Genomic DNA, 23,041 nt, shown 5'->3' with positions numbered 1-23,041 from the left:
TTGATGTTTTGGGGAATGTTCTGCAGTTATCTGTACCCTAGTATTGGTGCATTTGGATTTTCATCTTCTCTCACTAATAGCTGAGTTCACACTCAGAAGGCAGATGTATCCACTCAGTGAAATGTGTGCTTTGCACAGTAAAAGTGTGTTTTTACTCACATAATGGCGAGTTTTCAACTCATTGAAATGTAAGGTACTCGTGAACTTCAGGTAGGTGATCCACTCACAAAAATGGATATGCATCTAAAGTGAAGTGGGAACTTTCCCCTCAATGTGCCTTATTGCGGCTATAGTGGTAATGGCGAAAACCTGCAGTATTTCGAAAGTACTGCATGGTGTATACGTTATGCATCCCATTCCACATGTTCTATGCACTCCGAGTGATAAATAGCCCATGTGATTGCAGCTCAGAATTAGGTGGTACTTAAAAAACAAGAGGTGTTTCAAATGCCTCAGGCATCTTTACAGAAACTGTGCAAGTGTAATTTTCCATAATGTTAGTACTTGTGCAAATATGTATTCTTTCAATGGATTTTTGCACCATGGCAATGCTTAACATACTGCTAACACGAAAGAGTATCAGCCAAAGCTAAATAGTTCCTTGGGTGAAAAAGGCATTGAAAGAATGTGGTTTTTGCCAAACAGCAATTTTAGCCCGGGTGGTTGTATTGTTCAGCATTGCTCTCGAAATAGTGCAACATGTGTGCAACTGAGCCCGGGATGATTTCACCGCTACTGCCATTCTTATAATGAGGCCCTGTGAAGAAACAAAGGCGCTCATTCCGCAGTCTCCCAAGGTAAAGTTTCCACTTTTGAAATGCAGGTGCCTGCTTCCTAGAGATGTGACTTACAGCCATCCATTGCAAGGTGAAGTTACCGCAAATCTCCCATTCATTGACTGTTAGTTTACCATACCATATGAGCTCCTCACTCATTTGAGGCAAGCACTGAAAACAAAAAAGGGGATAGGTCTACTCATTGAAGGGGAATGACTCCATCATTAATGCAGAGCTGTCCACTCATTTATAAAGGTTAGCATTCTATTACATGGAGCAATGTACTGCAGTGGCCTTAGGGTGGCACTGAATGCTAGACAAAAGTGACTCTGGAATACATTTGTCTCTCAGTATTGCCCATAGTTTATCACAGGAATAACTATCATATGCTGTGCGAAGGTCCACGTAGACTGCATAAATCCTATGCTGCACTGCAATATATTTGGCCAGACAATTAGAGTGGAAGAACCCCATGCTGATTTAAGCTTATGCATGAGATTTCAAACATTACAATAGTAGAATGATGGTCACAAAAACACTGAATTAAATCTATGAAAGTCTTATTAACAGAGAAGGTGAATGAAAACCTAGAAGGCGGCACAGTTCAAAAAAGGAGAGTGACTGCACCACCTGAACTGTTGTAGAGGGGGCAGGAGGTATGAGAACAAGTCTGGGTGCTGAATGGAGGTCATAGGTGGTTGATGTGAGGTGTGGAGTGAACAAAGGTGGAAGATGGAAGTGAAAAGTGAGTGTGTAAGAGGGACACAGAAAATAAATGGGGTTAGTGCAAGGGTGAATTTAGGAAAACAGTGGGCTCAGAGAAGTAGGAAAATTATGGAGGGGGAGAAGAGAGAGGAAGGGAGAGCACACTGGTGGAAAGGAGGAGAAGTATAAAGCAGGAAGGACACATCCACCAGAGATGGGAAAGTGAGCTAAGACAGAGGGAAGGGGTGTACCTGCTGACTATGTTGTAGATAATGGTACTGGAAGACACTTTTTGAACCAAAGAGGGAGCCAGGGAGGGGGAGAATGAGCTTAGCAAAGCAACAAAGAGATGTTGTGCTTTGCGTGTCCTCTCTTTGCCAAGCTACCTGGGTGAAAGTGTATTGAACCAGTTACATTTAGGGGATTGAGGCCTAAGTAAACCTGGGCACATATGGGCACAGGCAACCAAGCCACTACAGAACTGTCTCGAGTGTGATGTGCACGTCCCAGTACTAGTGAGCCTTCCAATGATGAGCTTTCCAGCCATTGAAGGATGGGAATTATTCTGAAATTTATGAATGGAATGTCAAATGGCAGGAGAATAGGGACTTTACCGCTGGGTATGTAATCTGTGGTTCTTTCATTTTTTCCCTAGAGAGTAATCCTTAGTCAGACACAGAACACCAAACACCAGCTTCAAATAGGTATTTGACTTAGAGTTGAGGTTTTGCCAAATCGTTTCTTGATATTCATCTCCCACTGAATACTTTCTTGGCTTTATATCTTCCTATGCAAACATAACAGATTTGAGTGGCAAACATTATTGCAAATCAGTGTGAAGAAGAAATTCACTGTTTGGGGCAGTATTCTTGATTAAATATCAGACTAAAATGCTTGTCATTATATGTTTCAAAGGAGGGAAAAAGTGTGTGTCAATGCTTTTTGTGTAAGCAGACAATGGAGGAACTGGAAGACTTACAACAGGTAGGTGGAGGCAAATAAGTAAGCCATTCACATGTAAGACAGACCACCTTGTGGCCACTTAGATCAACATCATCAACGTCACGCTGGGAGATCTTTTCAGTTACGCAATAAGTTATTCTATCTATCAGAGTCTGCATTTAGAGATAATAGGGCTTTTTGTGGGAATTAAAAAGATAGTCCCACTATGTGGTGCCATTCGTAGGAAAAGAGGTAAACAGAGATTGCCATTCGGTAAACTGGAAGATGTCGAACATGCAGGCACCATTTACAGGTTAATAGAGCTAGAAAGGTTTCAGTTAAATGTCTGGCAGAGTGACATGTGTACACTTTAGATACATGCTACTGATCTCTTATGGAAATTTCCCCTTTGGGACATCTCCTAATTTCCCTGTAGGTGAATCTGCTTCAGTGGAGGAGGTGAGTGAAACCAGAAAGTGCTAGATATAATAAGAGCTATGGAGCCCTCCTTCACCACGTGTTATGAGAAGAAGGAAGGACTATTGGAGCTACATTGGGTTATGGCAAAAGCAAAAGACTTCCCAATCAGAAAGTGTATCAGGCAGGAAGCTAGTATTCATGGTCTGCCAGTAGGGGACATAGAGGTTAAAGTGCTTTCCTGTACAGATGACATGACAGTGATCTTGGCAAACCCAAAGGAGGGGGGCTTAACTGAAAATGTTGTTTGAGGACGTTGGTCGTATTTTGGTACAATGCGTTAATTAATTGGGGTAAATCAGTGGATTTTCCACTTAAGGAATTCTCTGTATGTTGTGGACTATCCGATTGGAACTGTCAATGAGTCAATTCTAGTGTGAAATACCTAGGGATCTATCTGGTTCATGATGTGAAGAAGGTTGTTGAGGTTAATAGTCGTGAGTTAATAGAGGTACTACAGCAAGAGGTCCGAAAATGGGAACGTGTAACCTTAAGTGTCTGGGCAAAAGTAAATGCTATTAAGATATTCCTTTTTCCCAAAGTATTATGCCTAATCCAATCTCTTCCACTGAATTTTCCCAAGAGTATGCTTAAGCGTATTGAAAAAGGTTTTCAGGGATTCCTCTGTGGTCCCGGGAAAAGACTGAAAATTCTGCGGCATATTATGATTAGAAATGTAAGAGATGGTGGCTGTGGTTATCTGGTGCTAGAAAACTATTGTAAAGGTTTTTTGTTGAAAAAGTCTGCCAATTTCTTTGCAGATTCTGGTGGTGCTGAGCTGTTGTAGATGGTGATAGAGAAGGAAAGGTTTTCACCATATTGCCTAGATAGCTTGTACTCAATTGGTAAAATGCCTAGAATACCAGCTAGATTGCCGACTGTTAGTGCTACCAGGACTGTGCTTCAATCATGCATCTTTGACTGTGGCCAGAGTCTTTATATGCACTATGGAGCGTCTATCGGGCATAACCCAGGTTTACAAATTGATAGTACAAGTGGAGGTACCTCCTTCTGTGTCATAGTTAGATGCATAGAAACCTCCTCCACATGTTGGATGTGTAGGAGGCACCATAGGGAGGGTCCAATACCGTTTCACAAGAGGGAGATGCTTTTGCAAAGCACAGATAGATTGGGCAGTTTTCAGCCACATGAACGACTGCTCCAACCTTATCAGTCTCTTAGAGGAATTTACCTGCTTGGAAATATTTGTTTCCTATAGGTCAGTGTAATTTGTGAGTAAAGAGTTAGAGTTAAGAGGGCTCAGTTTGCGTGGGGCAGAGGGCAAAAGAGCAAGTGCAAGACGTATTTACCAGCTTGATTGGAGAACCAAATCAATTATCCTAGGCGCGATAGACATTCCCACACATGGCAAAGTAACCATAAATAATTATATCCATCTCACAAAAACACATTATGTGGATTGTGTGTGTGTGTGTCTTATTGTGAACAGCAAACACTGCAGTCATTGAGGCCTCTAAGGGACAGCAGGCTTGTTGTTTGCATTCTCAATTCAACTTGTATTTCAACCACATGGCCCTTACAGGGCAGATATTCTAATGCATACAAAATTGGTAATTAGTTGCACATCATATGCCAGACAATAAGCATATCCACTCCAGGTGAGGCTCCACAAACCTCCTCCAACCTGAAAATCACTATGTATTTCCTTAGGCAGATGTCAACCTTTCAATGGATTACAACAATGGATTACAACTTCTGCTCATAAGAGAGCTACCAATGAAAATATAGTTGTCCTACTTGTCCTACTTGTTTTGCTGCCTGATCCCTGCCATGTCACGTCACCATAGTGCCTCCAAACACTGTAACACTACTGCCTGCTACTTTAACCCCCGTGTTAGTTTGACTTGTAACCTTAGTCTGCAACAGCATGTTCCATAAGATTAGCCGATGTACCTGTACCATTGTTCGAATCCCCGCCATGTCACGTCACCCATAGTGCCTCCAAACACTGTACCACTACTGCCTGCTATGTTAACCATTATGTTATTTTGACTTGTAACCTCAGTCATTGTGACAGTATGCTCCGTACGATTAGCCAATGTATCCACACTATTGCTTGAATCACTGCCGTGTCACACCACCCATCGTGCCTCCAAAACTGTGACTAACTGTCAGGACTAACCGTACCAACAGTTTATGCAATATGCTATTCAGCCCACAACTAATTATCCTTCTCCAGTAAACATCAAGAATGCTAGACTAGGATCTTGACTTTCCAAAACCCAGCAGCAGCTGACCAATCACATAAAAAGGACTATTACAAAAGACTCTCTTAACAGACTGAAAATGGACTACTGCAATACCACTAAATCCTGCACCAACCCCACACAGAACTGTCGCTTCAAGGACACTCTGTCCATTCCCAAAGTTAGCTGTAGCCGTATAGCTATAGGTGACAGCTCCCCAACCAACTCAGGGCACTACACTACACATATTCAGCCAAATGCCCAGCCCTCACCAACTACACAGTACACTAGTCTAAACAAGACCCACCACCATCCCAACTCAACACACACGCTTAGTCCCACAATCAATAGCCTACCTATTGACATACCTAACCCTGATGTCTCATCATTTAAGGGTGCCCTCTTCAACACAAGATTGGTCCCTGCCGAGGCATTAGATATTGCAGACCACATTTCGACAAACAATCTGGAGCTCCTAGCGATATTGGAAACCTGGCTCAATACAGCAGCAGGTCCCGCTCTTTCCTTGGACATTCCTGAAAACTACACTATTTCCAGAATGGACAGAGAAGCTGCTAGGGGTGGAGGAGTAGCCTTCATAGCTAAAAATCAGCCTGGCATAAGAAAACTCCCTAACCAACTGTTCCCCTGAGGAGAACTCCTTTCCATCAAACTACCACTCTCTGCCTCCCGTACCTTGCCTATCCATCTCATCTACAGGTCTCGAGGTATAACATCCTCATTTGAGGAAGTTATCACACAACTCCTTACCTGGATTCTAATCCAGGCTCCCATATTATCCTGCTTGGAGATCTAAATCTAGGTCTTAATGAGGTAGCGATGACAAGCCTTAGCCATTACTATCACTGAATTCGGCTTTGCCCATCGTATTACCAACCCTACATATAGTAAAGGGAGAGCCCTGGACTGACTGATAGAACTTAATTGTGACACCAAGATGCTATTGAATACACCTTGCGCCTGGTCTCACCATCATGTTATCACATTTACCATCCAGGAGAACCCACTTGCAGACCTCGGTTCAATCCAAGCACCATCTGCCCTCATGAGAAATAAATGTAACATCACAGCTGAGATATTACTGCCATCACTACACCCTATTACAAATTACCAAGACCACCTTTGCTTGTACCCATCGTCAATGGTAGAGATTTATAATCAAACCTTACTAAAGGCTGTAGATAAAGTAGCACCTTTAAGGATGCACAAAGCGAAGCCGCTTGCCCCCTTGAATACATGCTACACTACGAATCTCAAAACTATGCGTAGCACCAAAAGAGCAGCTGAAGTGAATTGGAAAAAAGACCCTACAGTCTTGAACAAAGAGAGCTTCACCACTGTAACAATTACAAAACAGCCATCCTCCAAACTAATAGTGCCATCTTCAATGAAAGAATTTTGAACGCCAGCTCTGGTACTAAAGAGTTGTTCACTATCCTTCAAGAATTAGAATCTCCTGTGCCACCACAAGAAACTTGCCTTAAAGACTCAACATGGTGCACAAATATTCAAAAAGCCTTGCTCTACAAAATATCACTTCTTCAAACGAAAATTGAAGCTATAAAATCCAGCCTGCCACAACATCCAATTCCTGGAGCCCACTGATTCCCTCCTGAAACCTCACATTCATTCGACTTCACACCTGTCTCTGTAACTGAAGTAAATAAAATAATCTCAAGCCTCAAACCATTCAAATGTCAAGGCGACATTTGCCCAGCCGCAGTCATCAAAGGCTCGGTGGAGGAGCTCCCTCCCTTCATCACGTCCCTAATCAATGCCTCCTTCAAAACGAGTACTGTCCCTACCAACCTTAAAGACGCCTGGGTCCTTGCGTTACTTAAAAAACCCACTTTAGACCCTAACAACCCTACCAATTATTGGCCTATAACAAATGCACCATTCTTACTTAAAAAGTTGGACAGAGCTGTCTACTTGCAAATTCAAAACCATTTAGAATCTAATAACCTCCTGGGCATTCGTCAGTCAGGCTTTATAAAATGCCACGGTACTGAATCAGCTCTCATAGATTTAACAATCCAAATGGATGAGCTTAAAGACAAAGGCAACCTAGCGCTCCTCCTCTTACTAGATCTATCAGTGGCCTTCAACCTGACACTCATAAGGTAGTCGGCAAATTTCTGACCTCTGCAGCCCATTTCTCCACTAAAACGTAATTTATGGATACAGTCATTCCTCTCCAATAGCACTATAAGGGTATTCATTCCTATGGCTGCTGCTGACCCTGCCCCAGTCTCTTGTGGAGTTCCACAATGTTCCTATGTTTCTCCTACACTTTATAACATTTTTACCAAGCCACCTTTTGAGCATTTGAACGACCTGAGTGTCACCTACACTAACTATGCGGATGACACCCAAATACCCATCCCTATTACAGGTTCTTATGACACAGACTCTAAACTACTAAACAAAATCTACCAAACCATACAGGCTTGGATGGCTATCCATGGTCTATGTCTTAACGACGATAAAACAGAGCTACTCCTTATTGGATCACAAAATCGACTGAACAAACTAGACGACCACTTTAAATCTTTCGACATTGACAACATGAATATTAAAGTATCCAAAGAAGTGAAAACATTAGGTATCTACCTTGACTCTGCCCTTACGCTAACAAGACAAGTTAATGCGACGGCCTCCGCAGCGACTTACTCATCAAAACTTATCAATGCTTGCAGGCCATTCCTTTCATCAAACAGCTGCATCACCTTAGGCAGAGCCCTCATACTATCCAGACTAGACTATTGTAACGCCTTGTATGCCGGCACAAACAGCCATAACCTGAAAAAACTCCAGGTGATAAAAAATAATGCTTTAAGAGTGGCCCTCAACATCCTGCAAGCAAACCCACATTACTGCGGCACGACGGAATGTTCACTTGCTCCCAGTGTGGATGGAATCTCCTACAAAATGCTATCACTAACACACAAGTGCCTCACAAACTCAGCCCCCAAATATCTAACAAACAAATTCACAAAAAAGGTAACTAAAAGACCTTCCAGTTCCACCAATGCACACCTTCTAACGATATTCAGATTCAAACTACAAAAAGCAGGGGGGTAACAGCTTCCCGGTGATAGCTGCTAAACTCTGGAACTCCTTGCCCTAGGCTCTAAGAGCTGAACCCTCCTTTTGGACCTTTGGAAAAAAAACTGAAACCTTGACTCTTCGCACATGAGCGATAATGTACTATCGCTATAGTTTTTTACAATCATACTATTCCTTAAATCTGACGCTGTACCAACTTTTAGGTATCATTCTCAAGACTACCTTCTACATATATTCAACATGTAATTGTATTTCATCTGATTGTAGTGTCTTTAACTACCGTAGCAACACTGCAGGCCTCATTATAAGTGAGGTGGTAAGGGGTTAACGGTGCCGGTAAAGGTGCTGGCGCCGTTAACCCCGTACCGCCTCATTACGAGGTCCCCTCGCCGGACCCGCTCTGCACGTCTGGTTTTACCAGATGTGCAGAGCGGGTCCCGCGAGGGGAGGAGGGAGCAAACAACGGACTGCTCGTAATCTGCCCGTTGTTTGCTCCCTCCCCCATTCCCATTCAGCCCTATAAGGGCTGAATGGGAATGGGGAAGGTCCGGGCCCAGGTTCCTGGAGGGAGGAATTACCGGACCCTCCGAACTCAGAATGGCCCGGTAATTCCCCATTCTGGGAACCCGGACCCGGACCCGATTTTAGCCAAAATCGTAATGAGGCCCACATTTTCAAGAAATACGCCCAGATACCTTTGGGCTTGGTGCGCTATCGAATTTAATTGTATTTACATCTTACTGTACTGTAACAACACTGGAACCTGTCAAGAAATGCGTCCAGATACCTTCGGGTTCGGACACGCTTTATACATGCAATAAATAAACCACCCGAGCGGTCGAACGCCAGTGATACTTGTCTTTCTGAGGTGTAAGAAACCGGGATTTTCCAGTCACAGAACCTACCACTATTGAGCATCACTTTATGTTGTATGCCCTTTTTTGTTTTTCAATTTGTTTGACTCTGGCTTGAAGGCTAATGAAGAGTTCCTGTATTTGGGCCACTAAAGTTCGCCACTTGATTTATTCATGAAACAACTATTCTTCTTGGACCATATACTTGACAAACTATTTGATGTTTTGGGGAATGTTCTGCAGTTATCTGTACCCTAGTATTGGTGCATTTGGATTTTCATCTTCTCTCACTAATAGCTGAGTTCACACTCAGAAGGCAGATGTATCCACTCAGTGAAATGTGTGCTTTTCACAGTAAAAGTGTGATTTTACTCACATAATGGCGAGTTTTCAACTCATTGAAATGTAAGGTACTCGTGAACTTCAGGTAGGTGATCCACTCACAAAAATGGATATGCATCTAAAGTGAAGTGGGAACTTTCCCCTCAATGTGCCTTATTGCGGCTATAGTGGTAATGGCGAAAACCTGCAGTATTTCGAAAGTACTGCATGGTGTATACGTTATGCATCCCATTCCACATGTTCTATGCACTCCGAGTGATAAATAGCCCATGTGATTGCAGCTCAGAATTAGGTGGTACTTAAAAAACAAGAGGTGTTTCAAATGCCTCAGGCATCTTTACAGAAACTGTGCAAGTGTAATTTTCCATAATGTTAGTACTTGTGCAAATATGTATTCTTTCAATGGATTTTTGCACCATGGCAATGCTTAACATACTGCTAACACGAAAGAGTATCAGCCAAAGCTAAATAGTTCCCTGGGTGAAAAAGGCATTGAAAGAATGTGGTTTTTGCCAAACAGCAATTTTAGCCCGGGTGGTTGTATTGTTCAGCATTGCTCTCGAAATAGTGCAACATGTGTGCAACTGAGCCCGGGATGATTTCACCGCTACTGCCATTCTTATAATGAGGCCCTGTGAAGAAACAAAGGCGCTCATTCCGCAGTCTCCCAAGGTAAAGTTTCCACTTTTGAAATGCAGGTGCCTGCTTCCTAGAGATGTGACTTACAGCCATCCATTGCAAGGTGAAGTTACCGCAAATCTCCCATTCATTGACTGTTAGTTTACCATACCATATGAGCTCCTCACTCATTTGAGGCAAGCACTGAAAACAAAAAAGGGGATAGGTCTACTCATTGAAGGGGAATGACTCCATCATTAATGCAGAGCTGTCCACTCATTTATAAAGGTTAGCATTCTATTACATGGAGCAATGTACTGCAGTGGCCTTAGGGTGGCACTGAATGCTAGACAAAAGTGACTCTGGAATACATTTGTCTCTCAGTATTGCCCATAGTTTATCACAGGAATAAATATCATATGCTGTGCGAAGGTCCACGTAGACTGCATAAATCCTATGCTGCACTGCAATATATTTGGCCAGACAATTAGAGTGGAAGAACCCCATGCTGATTTAAGCTTATGCATGAGATTTCAAACATTACAATAGTAGAATGATGGTCACAAAAACACTGAATTAAATCTATGAAAGTCTTATTAACAGAGAAGGTGAATGAAAACCTAGAAGGCGGCACAGTTCAAAAAAGGAGAGTGACTGCACCACCTGAACTGTTGTAGAGGGGGCAGGAGGTATGAGAACAAGTCTGGGTGCTGAATGGAGGTCATAGGTGGTTGATGTGAGGTGTGGAGTGAACAAAGGTGGAAGATGGAAGTGAAAAGTGAGTGTGTAAGAGGGACACAGAAAAGAAATGGGGTTAGTGCAAGGGTGAATTTAGGAACACAGTGGGCTCAGAGAAGTAGGAAAATTATGGAGGGGGAGAAGAGAGAGGAAGGGAGAGCACACTGGTGGAAAGGAGGAGAAGTATAAAGCAGGAAGGACACATCCACCAGAGATGGGAAAGTGAGCTAAGACAGAGGGAAGGGGTGTACCTGCTGACTATGTTGTAGATAATGGTACTGGAAGACACTTCTTGAACCAAAGAGGGAGCCAGGGAGGGGGAGAATGAGCTTAGCAAAGCAACAAAGAGATGTTGTGCTTTGCGTGTCCTCTCTTTGCCAAGCTACCTGGGTGAATGTGTATTGAACCAGTTACATTTAGGGGATTGAGGCCTAAGTAAACCTGGGCACATATGGGCACAGGCAACCAAGCCACTACAGAACTGTCTGGAGTGTGATGTGCAGGACCCAGTACTAGTGAGCCTTCCAATGATGAGCTTTCCAGCCATTGAAGGATGGGAATTATTCTGAAATTTGTGAATGGAATGTCAAATGGCAGGAGAATAGGGACTTTACCGCTGGGTATGTAATCTGTGGTTCTTTCATTTTTTCCCTAGAGAGTAATCCTTAGTCAGACACAGAACACCAAACACCAGCTTCAAATAGGTATTTGACTTAGAGTTGAGGTTTTGCCAAATCGTTTCTTGATATTCATCTCCCACTGAATACTTTCTTGGCTTTATATCTTCCTATGCAAACATAACAGATTTGAGTGGCAAACATTATTGCAAATCAGTGTGAAGAAGAAATTCACTGTTTGGGGCAGTATTCTTGATTAAATATCAGACTAAAATGCTTGTCATTATATGTTTCAAAGGAGGGAAAAAGTGTGTGTCAATGCTTTTTGTGTAAGCAGACAATGGAGGAACTGGAAGACTTACAACAGGTAGGTGGAGGCAAATAAGTAAGCCATTCACATGTAAGACAGACCACCTTGTGGCCACTTAGATCAACATCATCAACGTCACGCTGGGAGATCTTTTCAGTTACGCAATAAGTTATTCTATCTATCAGAGTCTGCATTTAGAGATAATAGGGCTTTTTGTGGGAATTAAAAAGATAGTCCCACTATGTGGTGCCATTCGTAGGAAAAGAGGTAAACAGAGATTGCCATTCGGTAAACTGGAAGATGTCGAACATGCAGGCACCATTTACAGGTTAATAGAGCTAGAAAGGTTTCAGTTAAATGTCTGGCAGAGTGACATGTGTACATTTTAGATACATGCTACTGATCTCTTATGGAAATTTCCCCTTTGGGACATCTCCTAATTTCCCTGTAGGTGAATCTGCTTCAGTGGAGGAGGTGAGTGAAACCAGAAAGTGCTAGATATAATAAGAGCTATGGAGCCCTCCTTCACCACGTGTTATGAGAAGAAGGAAGGACTATTGGAGCTACATTGGGTTATGGCAAAAGCAAAAGACTTCCCAATCAGAAAGTGTATCAGGCAGGAAGCTAGTATTCATGGTCTGCCAGTAGGGGACATAGAGGTTAAAGTGCTTTCCTGTACAGATGACATGACAGTGATCTTGGCAAACCCAAAGGAGGGGGGCTTAACTGAAAATGTAGTTTGAGGACGTTGGTCGTATTTTGGTACAATGCGTTAATTAATTGGGGTAAATCAGTGGATTTTCCACTTAAGGAATTCTCTGTATGTTGTGGACTATCCGATTGGAACTGTCAATGAGTCAATTCTAGTGTGAAATACCTAGGGATCTATCTGGTTCATGATGTGAAGAAGGTTGTTGAGTTTAATAGTCGTGAGTTAATAGAGGTACTACAGCAAGAGGTCCGAAAATGGGAACGTGTAACCTTAAGTGTCTGGGCAAAAGTAAATGCTATTAAGATATTCCTTTTTCCCAAAGTATTATGCCTAATCCAATCTCTTCCACTGAATTTTCCCAAGAGTATGCTTAAGCGTATTGACAAAGGTTTTCAGGGATTCCTCTGTGGTCCCGGGAAAAGACTGAAAATTCTGCGGCATATTGTGATTAGAAATGTAAGAGATGGTGGCTGTGGTTATCTGGTGCTAGAAAACTATTGTAAAGGTTTTTTGTTGAAAAAGTCTGCCAATTTCTTTGCAGATTCTGGTGGTGCTGAGCTGTTGTAGATGGTGATAGAGAAGGAAAGGTTTTCACCATATTGCCTAGATAGCTTGTACTCAATTGGTAAAATGCCTAGAATACCAGCTAGATTGCCGACTGTTAGTGCTACCAGGACTGTGCTTCAATCATGCATCTTTGACTGTGGCCAGAGTCTTTATATGCACTATGGAGCGTCTATCGGGCATAACCCAGGTTTACAAATTGATAGTACAAGTGGAGGTACCTCCTTCTATGTCATAGTTAGATGCATAGGAACCTCCTCCACATGTTGGATGTGTAGGAGGCACCATAGGGAGGGTCCGATACCGTTTCACAAGAGAGAGATGCTTTTGCAATGCACAGATAGATTGGGCAGTTTTCAGCCACATGAACGACTGCTCCAACCTTATCAGTCTCTTAGAGGAATTTACCTGCTTGGAAATATTTGTTTCCTATAGGTCAGTGTAATTTGTGAGTAAAGAGTTAGAGTTAAGAGGGCTCAGTTTGCGTGGGGCAGAGGGCAAAAGAGCAGGTGCAAGACATATTTACCAGCTTGATTGGAGAACCAAATCAATTATCCTAGGCAGGATAGACATTCCCACACATGGCAAAGTAACCATAAATAATTATATCCATCTCACAAAAACACATTATGTGGATTGTGTGTGTGTGTGTCTTATTGTGAACAGCAAACACTGCAGTCATTGAGGCCTCTAAGGGACAGCAGGCTTGTTGTTTGCATTCTCAATTCAACTTGTATTTCAACCACATGGCCCTTACAGGGCAGATATTCTAATGCATACAAAATTGGTAACTAGTTGCACATCATATGCCAGACAATAAGCATATCCACTCCAGGTGAGGCTCCACAAACCTCCTCCAACCTGAAAATCACTATGTATTTCCTTAGGCAGATGTCAACCTTTCAATGGATTACAACAATGGATTACAACTTCTGCTCATAAGAGAGCTACCAATGAAAATATAGTTGTCCTACTTGTCCTACTTGTTTTGCTGCCTGATCCCTGCCATGTCACGTCACCATAGTGCCTCCAAACACTGTAACACTACTGCCTGCTACTTTAACCCCCGTGTTAGTTTGACTTGTAACCTTAGTCTGCAACAGCATGTTCCATAAGATTAGCCGATGTACCTGTACCATTGTTCGAATCCCCGCCATGCCACGTCACCCATAGTGCCTCCAAACACTGTACCACTACTGCCTGCTATGTTAACCATTATGTTAGTTTGACTTGTAACCTCAGTCATTGTGACAGTATGCTCCGTACGATTAGCCAATGTATCCACACTATTGCTTGAATCACTGCCGTGTCACACCACCCATCGTGCCTCCAAAACTGTGACTAACTGTCAGGACTAACCGTACCAACAGTTCATGCAATATGCTATTCAGCCCACAACTAATTATCCTTCTCCAGTAAACATCAAGAATGCTAGACTAGGATCTTGACTTTCCAAAACCCAGCAGCAGCTGACCAATCACATAAAAAGGACTATTACAAAAGACTCTCTTAACAGACTGAAAATGGACCACTGCAATACCACTAAATCCTGCAGCAACCCCACACAGAACTGTCGCTTCAAGGACACTCTGTCCATTCCCAAAGATAGCTGTAGCCGTATAGCTATAGGTGACAGCTCCCCAACCAACTCAGGGAACTACACTACACATATTGGCCAAATGCCCAGCCCTCACCAACTACACAGTACACTAGTCTAAACAAGACCCACCACCATCCCAACTCAACACATACGCTTAGTCCCACAATCAATAGCCTACCTATTGACATACCTAACCCTGATGTCTCATCATTTAAGGGTGCCCTCTTCAACACAAGATTGGTCCCTGCACAGGCATTAGATATTGCAGACCACATTTCGACAAACAATCTGGAGCTCCTAGCGATATTGGAAACCTGGCTCAATACAGCAGCAGGTCCCGCTCTTTCCTTGGACATTCCTGAAAACTACACTATTTCCAAAATGGACAGAGAAGCTGCTAGGGGTGGAGGAGTAGCCTTCATAGCTAAAAATCAGCCTGGCATAAGAAAACTCCCTAACCAACTGTTCCCCTGAGGGGAACTCCTTTCCATCAAACTACCACTCTCTGCCTCCCGTACCTTGCCTATCCATCTCATCTACAGGCCTCGAGGTATAACATCCTCATTTGAGGAAGTTATCACACAACTCCTTACCTGGATTCTAATCCAGGCTCCCATATTATCCTGCTTGGAGATCTAAATCTAGGTCTTAATGAGCTAGCGACGACAAGCCTTAGCCATTACTATCACTGAATTCGGCTTTGCCCATCGTATTACCAACCCTACATATAGTAAAGGGAGAGCCCTGGACTGACTGATAGAACTTAATTGTGACACCAAGATGCTATTGAATACACCTTGCGCCTGGTCTCACCATCATGTTATCACATTTACCATCCAGGAGAACCCACTTGCAGACCTCGGTTCAATCCAAGCACCATCTGCCCTCATGAGAAATAAATGTAACATCACAGCTGAGATATTACTGCCATCACTACACCCTATTACATATTACCAAGACCACCTTTGCTTGTACCCATCGTCAATGGTTGAGATTTATAATCAAACCTTACTAAAGGCTGTAGATAAAGTAGCACCTTAAAGGATGCACAAAGCGAAGCCGCTTGCCCCCTTGAATACATGCTACACTACGAATCTCAAAACTATGCGTAGCACCAAAAGAGCAGCTGAAGTGAATTGGAAAAAAGACCCTACAGTCTTGAACAAAGAGAGCTTCACCACTGTAACAATTACAAAACAGCCACCCTCCAAACTAATAGTGCCATCTTCAATGAAAGAATTTTGAACGCCAGCTCTGGTACTAAAGAGTTGTTCACTATCCTTCAAGAATTAGAATCTCCTGTGCCACCACAAGAAACTTGCCTTAAAGACTCAACATGGTGCACAAATATTCAAAAAGCCTTGCTCTACAAAATATCACTTCTTCAAACGAAAATTGAAGCTATAAAATCCAGCCTGCCACAACATCCAATTCCTGGAGCCCACTGATTCCCTCCTGAAACCTCACATTCATTCGACTTCACACCTGTCTCTGTAACTGAAGTAAATAAAATAATCTCAAGCCTCAAACCATTCAAATGTCAAGGCGACATTTGCCCAGCCGCAGTCATCAAAGGCTCGGTGGAGGAGCTCCCTCCCTTCATCACGTCCCTAATCAATGCCTCCTTCAAAACGAGTACTGTCCCTACCAACCTTAAAGACGCCTGGGTCCTTGCGTTACTTAAAAAACCCACTTTAGACCCTAACAACCCTACCAATTATTGGCCTATAACAAATGCACCATTCTTACTTAAAAAGTTGGACAGAGCTGTCTACTTGCAAATTCAAAACCATTTAGAATCTAATAACCTCCTGGGCATTCGTCAGTCAGGCTTTATAAAATGCCACGGTACTGAATCAGCTCTCATAGATTTAACAATCCAAATGGATGAGCTTAAAGACAAAGGCAACCTAGCGCTCCTCCTCTTACTAGATCTATCAGTGGCCTTCAACCTGACACTCATAAGGTAGTCGGCAAATTTCTGACCTCTGCAGCCCATTTCTCCACTAAAACGTAATTTATGGATACAGTCATTCCTCTCCAATAGCACTATAAGGGTATTCATTCCTATGGCTGCTGCTGACCATGCCCCAGTCTCTTGTGGAGTTCCACAATGTTCCTATGTTTCTCCTACACTTTATAACATTTTTACCAAGCCACTTTTTGAGCATTTGAACGACCTGAGTGTCACCTACACTAACTATGCAGATGACACCCAAATACCCATCCCTATTACAGGTTCTTATGACACAGACTCTAAACTACTAAACAAAATCTACCAAACCATACAGGCTTGGATGGCTATCCATGGTCTATGTCTTAACGACGATAAAACAGAGCTACTCCTTATTGGATCACAACATCGACTGAACAAACTAGACGACCACTTTAAATCTTTCGACATTGACAACATGAATATTAAAGTATCCAAAGAAGTGAAAACATTAGGTATCTACCTTGACTCTGCCCTTACGCTAACAAGACAAGTTAATGCGACGGCCTCCGCAGCGACTTACTCACTAAAACTTATCAATGCTTGCAGGCCATTCCTTTCATCAAACAGCTGCATCACCTTAGGCAGAGCCCTCATACTAACACAAACTCAGCCCCCAAATATCTAACAAACAAATTCACAAAAAAGGTAACTAAAAGACCTTCCAGTTCCACCAATGCACACCTTCTAACGATATTCAGATTCAAACTACAAAAAGCAGGGGGGTAACAGCTTCCCGGTGATAGCTGCTAAACTCTGGAACTCCTTGCCCTAGGCTCTAAGAGCTGAACCCTCCTTTTGGACCTTTGGAAAAAAAACTGAAACCTTGACTCTTCGCACATGAGCGATAATGTACTATCGCTATAGTTTTTTACAATCATACTATTCCTTAAATCTGACGCTGTACCAACTTTTAGGTATCATTCTCAAGACTACCTTCTACATATATTCAACATGTAATTGTATTTCATCTGATTGTAGTGTCTTAACCTACCGTAGCAACACTGCAGGCCTCATTATAAGTGAGGTGGTAAGGGGTTAACGGTGCCGGTAAAGGTGCTGGCGCCGTTAACCCCGTACCGCCTCATTACGAGGTCCCCTCGCCGGACCCGTTCTGCACGTCTGGTTTTACCAGATGTGCAGAGCGGGTCCCGCGAGGGGAGGAGGGAGCAAACAACGGACTGCTCGTAATCTGCCCGTTGTTTGCTCCCTCCCCCATTCCCATTCAGCCCTATAGGGGCTGAATGGGAATGGGGAAGGTCCGGGCCCAGGTTCCTGGAGGGAGGAATTACCGGACCCTCCGAACTCAGAATGGCCCGGTAATTCCCCATTCTGGGAACCCGGACCCGATTTTAGCCAAAATCGTAATGAGGCCCACATTTTCAAGAAATACGCCCAGATACCTTTGGGCTTGGTGCGCTATCGAATTTAATTGTATTTACATCTTACTGTACTGTAACAACACTGGAACCTGTCAAGAAATGCGTCCAGATACCTTCGGATTCGGACACGCTTTATACATGCAATAAATAAACCACCCGAGCGGTCGAACGCCATTGATACTTGTCTTTCTGAGGTGTAAGAAACCGGGATTTTCCAGTCACAGAACCTACCACTATTGAGCATCACTTTATGTTGTATGCCCTTTTTTGTTTTTCAATTTGTTTGACTCTGGCTTGAAGGCTAATGAAGAGTTCCTGTATTTGGGCCACTAAAGTTCGCCACTTGATTTATTCATGAAACAACTATTCTTCTTGGACCATATACTTGACAAACTATTTGATGTTTTGGGGAATGTTCTGCAGTTATCTGTACCCTAGTATTGGTGCATTTGGATTTTCATCTTCTCTCACTAATAGCTGAGTTCACACTCAGAAGGCAGATGTATCCACTCAGTGAAATGTGTGCTTTTCACAGTAAAAGTGTGATTTTACTCACATAATGGCGAGTTTTCAACTCATTGATATGTTAGGTACTCGTGAACTTCAGGTAGGTGATCCACTCACAAAAATGGATATGCATCTAAAGTGAAGTGGGAACTTTCCCCTCAATGTGCCTTATTGAGGCTATAGTGGTAATGGCGAAAACCTGCAGTATTTCGAAAGTACTGCATGGTGTATACGTTATGCATCCCATTCCACATGTTCTATGCACTCCGAGTGATAAATAGCCCATGTGATTGCAACTCAGAATTAGGTGGTACTTAAAAAACAAGAGGTGTTTCAAATGCCTCAGGCATCTTTACAGAAACTGTGCAAGTGTAATTTTCCATAATGTTAGTACTTGTGCAAATATGTATTCTTTCAATGGATTTTTGCACCATGGCAATGCTTAACATATTGCTAACACGAAAGAGAATCAGCCAAAGCTAAACAGTTCCCTGGGTGAAAAAGGCATTGAAAGAATGTGGTTTTTGCCAAACAGCAATTTTAGCCCGGGTGGTTGTATTGTTCAGCATTGCTCTCGAAATAGTGCAACATGTGTGCACCTGAGCCCGGGATGATTTCACTGCTACTGCCATTCTTATAATGAGGCCCTGTGAAGAAACAAAGGCGCTCATTCCGCAGTCTCCCAAGGTAAGGTTTCCACTTTTGAAATGCAGGTGCCTGCTTCCTAGAGATGTGACTTACAGCCATCCTTTGCAAGGTGAAGTTACCGCAAATCTCCCATTCATTGACTGTTAGTTTACCATACCATAGAAGCTCCTCACTCATTTGAGGCAAGCACTGAAAACAAAAAAGGGGATAGGTCTACTCATTGAAGGGGAATGACTCCATCATTAATGCAGAGCTGTCCACTCATTTATAAAGGTTAGCATTCTATTACATGGAGCAATGTACTGCAGTGGCCTTAGGTTGGCATGGACACATTTAATACATTCAAACCTTATAAAATTGCAAATGGAGCAAAGAGACTCATGGAAAGAGGATTTTGCCATTCAAAGCAAGTTTATCGTGGTAGACAAAACTGCCAGTCATACTTAAGCACATGTTCTGGGGGAAGTGAATTGTGACAGCTGAGTTTCAATCAGCCTGACAGCCCAGTCGGTGGCCTCAGGATTGCTTGCTGTCTGATTGGCAGGCACCAGACGTTACTTGAATGAAATTGTCGCCATGGCTGATGATCGCCACTCATTTGTTCATAATGCAATTGAAGGGGAGTCTGCCCAAGATGACTCGGGCTGCACGAGGCAGGCATTCGGTTTCAGCCAGCGATTTCAAAGCAATCACCTATATAAAGCCCCAACTTGGCTCCCCGAAGAAACTTTGGTTAAAAATATGCTTGTGAATAGAATGAGACAGCGATCTTGAAGTGGCTTGACTGATGTCCAGCTTTTAATTCTGTCATTGTAATGCTTCACCGAGTCAAAGGGTCGATACGACTTTTACCGATGCTTTGGTATGACACAATCCATTTTATGAACAGGCTGTGGCATCCAATCCAGACCCCTTGCTCACTGTGCCTAGAGAGGCAATGCTTCACCTCACTGATGAGGCCCAACAAGGCCGAAACACGTGTGTAGGGTTGCGGTTAGAGCTCTTGTGGGTGGGACCAGACTTTTATGCAAATGGATAGTGGGCTAAAACGTGGTTGTAGACCCTTCCCTGTGGCAACCTACCCATAAAATAGGTTATTTGGGTATATGAACTCTTGGTAGAGGGGCACCTAGACCTTTTTGTTTAAACCTTATGTAATTGGTGCACATTTTAGCTAGATGTATTTACATACATACACATAATGTATTTGAAGGCCATTCTGTTGTGGATTTGTTATTATTTTGCAGTGTTGTGCTATATTTGTGGAACTGAAAGTGAGTAATCAGTGTATGTGCTAATTTCTGGATCAAATATATTTTTTTCTGTTACATAGTTTACGGACTTACTAATGTCTTCAACTGGAGACAAAGGTTTTCAAGAAAATAAATGGTTTAATTGCCTTCAGCTTCAACAGAAACTGAAATCATTTACCTTTGTGGTTTACATCACATAGGGGGAATGTTCGGTTTGTGTAGTATGTTAAAAGTGTTTTTTCCAAGACTTGACCAATTGGCATCTCAATGTTTGCAAAATGTGTGCATGTGAGGGGTTGGTAAACTGAATTATTCTGGAGGAGTGTGTGAGTGAAAATGTGATGCATTACTGTGGTGTTTGTCTTTGGAGTGAATTTTCAATTTCTTCTTGTTATAAGTGAGAAGTCAGGAGTGTGCCCCCACTGTGGTGTCACATATCCATGGTAAGGGAATGCATGGTGGGCATGCATGTCTGTTTGTTCTGCATTATAATGGTTGCATGTTGTGGCGGTGTTGGCATTTTTTATTGCATGGGGATGTTTTTCGATTCATGTTGCTTCCATTTTGTTGATGAGTTGTTGCAGATAGTTTCCTATGTGTTTGGTATATCCCTTATGTTGATGTGTCCCTCTGTTGAGCAGTATATGTTTGAATTTGTTTGTTCTTGTTGAACATGTTGATGTGTGCTGTGAATTGTATAATTCATGAGAGAGTATCTTATTTGGCAAAGCTTGTTTATGTGGTTGAAAGCCATGTGTGCATGTGGTGATTGTGTGCTGTTGTGGTCCATGGTTTTCTATGTTGCTCAGTATATTCCCCAAACCCATGCTTTAATGTTTGTTGTTTTTTGACATACAATGTTTTGTGGTGGATTTTATGTTTGTTGTGCGTTATATTTCTCATTTGGTTGTGTCTCTCAGATCATATACCTTTGAATGTTTAAATCTCTGCTGCCTTTTGCTGTTTCACAATGAGTTGTCTGATTTGTTATGGCAGGTGGTGTTTGTATTTATATTCATGTTGTAAGGTATATTTTGATTAATGTATGGCTTCTACATTAAGCAGGCATCCCTAATAAAATACTCGCTAGCATTCAGTACCACCCCACTAGGGTCCTTTCGAGGCTAATTTAAGAATCTATCTTTTGTTTAATTAAAGTAAAATCACTGCAATGGTGAACCCACCTTTCTGTTTGGACAAGTCTTTCCAATAGATTGTTTAATAATCAGACACATTCATAGAATACACATACACACACAGAATCGTTAGTGGATGATTATAATTAGAATATATCATTTCTACACTTGTGACCAATACAATGTTGGGGCCCAATCTGCTCTTAAGACTTTTCATGACAAAATAGTTTTTCTTTCATAATTTCTCAAAGCAACCTGCTACATTATTGTGGAATGGATTTCTGAAATCTGTCCTCACAGACATACACCTGCATATGAATACATTCATTTGTGCAAGCAGTATTAATAATTTCAGTAATATGAATCATTGTATTAACTACTAAAACATTACAGGGAAGCAAATATGGCATTTAATTGAATAGGTGACACTTAACTTTGAAACCACCCAGTCCCATGTTTTTACCTGGTATGGTTCTAATATTATGACTCCCATCATTTTTAAATGGCTTCTGATGATGCAACATAAGAAATAATTATGCTACATCTGAATGGTGGACCAAGGCCCGTGATCAGCACATGAGTTATATGTAAGCAGCTCTTTGTGAGACTGTAGTGACTGTGAATAACATGACATGTCTCCTTTCCTCTCATGGCATTAGCTTGAAGATTGCTGGCTATATTACCAGGCACAATTCAAGGGGTCATTTTAAATGGACTAATTTTGAAAGACAATAATGAAATTAACTGGGTTAGTCCAGCAGATGCCAGTCTCTAATCACACTGCAAAATTCGACCTATTGGAATTGTGTGTCCTTTTTTAAGAGTCCCCTAGAAAATGTTCCCAAATGTGGAGGCTGGTTTTGCTCTTGGTTGAAACTCTGATCAACTTGATGTCTACATAATATCGGGCAGAAATGAACACAGCAAAGCATGCATTTTCTTGTTTAATATTTGATATAATTTATTGCCTATGCCTGATATGCAATTATAAAATGTCAGTGTGATATTTGTTTTTATATCTATATTCTTGAAGAAATACATCCCATTTTGGTTTCATTGTTCAGGTACAGCAGGGGAACGTCAAAATGACAATTTCCATAGCACATTCTGCGTTATTATAATTATATAATTATTACACTTGTTCTTTTATAACATGCTTAATATCAGCGAGTGGTTTCTAAGCACAGGATCAGGAATCAAACCTCTGATCTGCTGCATTATCTTTCTTCCAAGTTAAGCGCATTATCCCTGAGCTATCCTTCATTGTTCCATTTTGGAAATTCAGTTTTATAATTCGTAGAAAATAAAGCAGTATCTGTTGACATGTTGCTGTGTATCTCTCCAATACTTCAAGTTTGTATGTTGCTACCAGTCAGTCAAATGTGTGCTTTATTCAAAATTCATTTAATTAAGCAAGGAAAAAATAAATGCATATTGTAAGAGGATTCAATTCAACACTACAGCTAAGTCAATGCCTAGTCTGGGATACTGAATGGAAACCCTTATTGATATATCTTTATGTCCAGTTCATGCGTTCTGGATGACTACCCCTATATAACACCCCTCTCTT

This window comes from Ambystoma mexicanum, chromosome 1p, assembly GCF_040938575.1.
Source record: "Ambystoma mexicanum isolate Mex_15411 chromosome 1p, UKY_AmexF1_1, whole genome shotgun sequence".
Classification (NCBI taxonomy): Eukaryota; Metazoa; Chordata; class Amphibia; order Caudata; family Ambystomatidae; genus Ambystoma; species Ambystoma mexicanum.
The sequence above is the reverse complement of the archived record's forward strand: the minus strand, read 5'-3'. Positions refer to the sequence as shown.